The sequence below is a fragment of the Arachis ipaensis genome, chromosome B9, assembly GCF_059453495.1.
Source record: "Arachis ipaensis isolate K30076 ecotype BB chromosome B9, ASM5945349v1, whole genome shotgun sequence".
Taxonomy (NCBI): domain Eukaryota; kingdom Viridiplantae; phylum Streptophyta; class Magnoliopsida; order Fabales; family Fabaceae; genus Arachis; species Arachis ipaensis.
Window position 1 is genome coordinate 107,952,573 of NC_142444.1, and position 4,487 is coordinate 107,957,059.

Sequence of the window (4,487 nt, forward strand, 5' to 3'; positions counted from 1 at the left end):
AGAGGAAGCTAAGGGAAGCTAAAGCACAACTCTCTGGAGAAAATCTGACAGAAATTTTCGAAAAAGAAGGAGACATGGCCGAAAATAATAACAATGCAAGGAAGATGCTTGGTGACTTTACTACACCTAATTCCAATTTACATGGAAGAAGCATCTCAATCCCTGTCATTGGAGCAAACAATTTTGAGCTGAAACCTCAACTAGTTTCTCTGATGCAACAGAATTACAAGTTTTATGGACTTCCATCCGAAGATCCCTTTCAATTCTTAACTGAATTCTTACAGATCCGTGATACTGTTAAGACCAATGGGGTTGATCCCGAGGTCTACATGCTTATGCTTTTCCCATTTGCTATAAGAGACAGAGCTAGAATATGGTTAGACTCTCAACCTAAAGACAGCCTGAACTCTTGGGATAAGCTGGTCACGACTTTCTTATCCAAGTTCTTTCCTCCTCAAAAGCTTAGCAAGCTTAGAGTGGATGTTCAAACCTTCAGACAAAAGGAAGGTAAATCCCTCTATGAAGCTTGGGAAAGATACAAGGAACTGACCAAAAAGTGTCCTTCTGACATGCTTTTAGAATGGACTATCCTGGATATATTCTATGATGGTCTGTCTAAATTATCAAAGATGTCATTGGACCATTTTGCAGGTGGATCCATTCACCTAAAGAAAACGCCTGCAGAAGCTCAAGAACTCATTAACATGGTTGCAAATAACCAGTTCATGTACACCTCTGAAAGGAATCCTATGAGTAATGGGACGCCTCAGAGGAAGGGAGTTCTTGAAATTGATACTCTGAATGCCATGTTGGCTTAGAATAAAATATTGACTCAGCAAGTCAATATGATCTCTCAGAGTCTGAATGGATTGAAGGAATCATCCAACAGTACTAAAGAGGCATCTTCTGAAGAAGAAGCTTATGATCCTGAGAACCCTGCAATAGCAGAGGTGAATTACATGGGTGAACCCTATGGAAACACCTATAATCCCTCATGGAGAAATCATCCAAATTTCTCATGGAAGGATCAACAAAAGCCTCAACAAGGCTTTAATAATGGTGGAAGAAACAGGTTTAGCAATAGCAAGCCTTTTCCATCATCCACTCAGCAACAGACAGAGAATTCTGAGCAGAATCCATCTAGCTTAACAAATATAGTCTCTGATCTATCTAAGGCCACTTTAAGTTTCATGAATGAAACAAGGTCCTCCATTAGAAATTTGGAGGCACAAGTGGGCCAGCTGAGTAAAAGAGTCACTGAAACTCCTCCTAGTACTCTCCCAAGCAATACAGAAGAAAATCCAAAGAGAGAAAGCAAGGCCATTGATTTAACCATCATGGCCGAACCTACAAGGGAAGGGGAGGACGTGAATCCTAGTAAGGAAGACTTCCTAAGACATCCAGTGACCAATAAGGAGTATCCCTTTGAGGAACCAAAGGAATCTGAGGCCCATCTAGAGACCATAGAGATTCCATTGAACCTCCTTCTGCCCTTCATAAGCTCTGATGAGTATTCTTCCTCTGAAGAGGATGAAGACATTACTGAAGAGCAAGTTGCTAAATACCTTGGTGCAATCATAAAGTTGAATGCCAAATTATTTAGTATGAGACTTGGGAAAATGAACCTCCCTTGCATACCAATGAACTAAATGCATTGGATAGGCAGAAATTACCTCAAAAGAGACAGGATCCTGGTAAATTCTTAATACCCTGTACCATAGGCACCATGACCTTTGAGAAGGCTCTATGTGACTTGGGGTCAGGAATAAACTTAATGCCACTCTCTGTAATAGAGAAACTTGGGATCTTTGAGGTGCAAGCTGGCAGAATCTCATTAGAGATGGCAGACAACTCAAGAAAACAGGCTTATGGACAAGTAGAGGACGTGTTAGTAAAGGTTGAAGGCCTTTACATCCCTGCTGATTTCATAATCCTAGACACTGGGAAGGATGAGGATGAATCCATCATCCTTGGAAGACCCTTCCTAGCCACAGCAAGAGCTGTAATTGATGTGGACAGAGGAGAATTGGTCCTTCAACTAAATGAGGACAACCTTGTATTTAAGACTCAAGGATCTCCTTTTGTAACCATGAAGAGGAAGCATGAAAAGCTTCTCTCACTGCAGAGTCAGCCAAAGCCCCCACAGTCAAACTCTAAGTTTGGTGTTGGGAGGCCACAACCAAACTCTAGGTTTGGTATTGAACCCCCACATTCAAACTCTAAGTTTGGTGTTGGGAGGTTCCAACATTGCTCTGATTATCTGTGAGGCTCCATGAGAGCTCACTGTCAAGCTATTGACATTAAAGAAGCGCTTGTTGGGAGGCAACCCAATGTTATTTAATCATATCTATTTTTTTTTGTTATTTCGTGTTTTATTAGGTTGATGATCATGTGAAGTCACAAAAACTACTGAAAAATCAAAAATAGAATGAAAAACAGCATTGAAAATAGCACACCCTGGAGGAGAGCAGTCTGGCATTTAAACGCCAGAAACAAGCATCTGTCTGGCATTCAACGCCAGAAACAGGTACCAAGTTGGCGTTTAATGCCAGAAACAAGCTACATTTGGGCGTTTAATGCCAGAAACAGGCAGCATTCTGGCGTTAAACGCCAGGATTGCACAGCAAGGGCGTTTTACACGCCTAATTAGAGCAGGGATGTTAAGTCCTTGACCCCACTTGATCTGTGGACCGCACAGGATCTCCTACAGGATCTGTGGACCCCACAGAATCCCCTCAGGATCTATGGACCCCACAGGATCCCCACATCTTCTTCTCTCCTCTTCACACCTTTTCATAACTTTCTTCCCCAAATACCCTTCACCAATCACCTCAATCACTCTTTCCCATCACCTCTTCACCACTCACATCCATCCTCTCTTCCCCATAAACCCCACCTACCTTCAAAATTCAAACTATTTTCCCTCCCAAACCCAACTATAATGGCCGAACCCTACACCCCCCTCACTCCTATATAAACCCCTCAATCCTTCTTCATTTTCACACAAAGCAACCATATCTTCTTTTCCTTGGCCGAATACATCTTCTTCCCCTATCTCCTCCATTTTCTTCTTCTACTACTTTTTTTCTTTTGCTCGGGGACGAGCAAACATTTTAAGTTTGGTGTGGTAAAAGCATAGCTTTTTGTTTTTCCATAACCATTTATGGCACCTAGGGCCAGAGAAACCTCTAGAAAGAGGAAAGGGAAGGCAATTGCTTCCACCTCTGAGTCATGGGATATGGAGAAATTCATCTCAAAGGTCCATCAAGACCACTTCTATGAAGTTGTGGCCAAGAAGAAAGTGATCCTTGAGGTTCCTTTCAAGCTCAAAAAGAATGAGTATCCAGAGATCCGACTTGAGATCCAAAGAAGAGGTTGGGAAGCTCTCACCAACCCCATTCAACAAGTCAGGATCCTAATGGTTCAAGAGTTCTATGCAAATGCATGGATCACTAGGAACCATGATCAAAGTGTGAACCCGAATCCAAAGCATTGGCTCACCATGGTTCGGGGGAAATACTTAGATTTCAGTCTGGAAAATGTAAGGCTAGCATTCAACTTGCCAATGATGGAAGAGAACGCACGCCCCTACACAAGAAGGGTCAACTTTGATCAAAGATTGGACCAAGTCCTCATAGACATATGTGAGGAAGGAGCTCAATGGAAAATTGACTCAAGAGACAAGCCGGTTCAATTAAGAAGGCATGACCTCAAACCATTGGCTAGGAGATGGCTAGAGTTCATTCAACACTCAATCATTCCTACTAGTAACCAGTCTGAAGTTACAATAGACCGGGCCATCATGATCTATAGTATCATGATTGGAGAGGAGGTGGAAGTTCATGAGATTATACCTCAAGAACTTTACAAGGTGGCTGACAAGTCCTCCACTTGGGCAAGGTTAGCCTTTCCTCACCTCATATGCCCCCTCTGCAATTTGGCTGGAATTGACATAGAGGGAGACATCCTCATTGAAGAGGACATGCCCATCACTAAGAAAAGAATGGAGCAAACAAGAGATCATGGACCTCAACAAGAGTATGAGGAAATTCCCCACCATGAAATCCCTGAGATGCCTCAAGGGATGCACTTTCCTCCACAAAACTATTGGGAGCAAATCAACACCTCCCTAGGAGAATTAAGTTCCAATATGGGACAACTAAGGGTGGAGCACCAAGAGCACTCCATCATCCTCCATGAGATTAGAGAAGATCAAAGAGCCATGAGGGAGGAGCAACAAAGGCAAGGAAGAGACATAGAGGAGCTCAAAAGCACCATTGGTTCTTCAAGAAGAGGAAGACGCCACCCTCACTAAGGTGGACTCATTCCTTAATCTCCTTGTCTATTTATTTTACTATTTTTCGATTTTTGAGCCTTATGTTTTATTGATGTTTGTGTCTTTATTATATGATCATTAGTGTTTAAGTGTCTATGTCTTAAAGCTATGAATGTCCTATGAATCCATCACCTCTCTTAAAAGAAAAATG

At 42.2% G+C, this 4,487-nt stretch overlaps 1 non-coding gene across 1 annotated transcript; it reads right to left on the reverse strand.

The window, feature by feature from the left end:
- Window positions 1-467: 467 nt before the first annotated feature.
- Window positions 468-575, reverse strand: LOC148545835 (small nucleolar RNA R71). The gene has a single exon (XR_015901184.1). It is a non-coding gene; the product is annotated as a small nucleolar RNA R71 (small nucleolar RNA).
- Window positions 576-4,487: the final 3,912 nt, after the last annotated feature.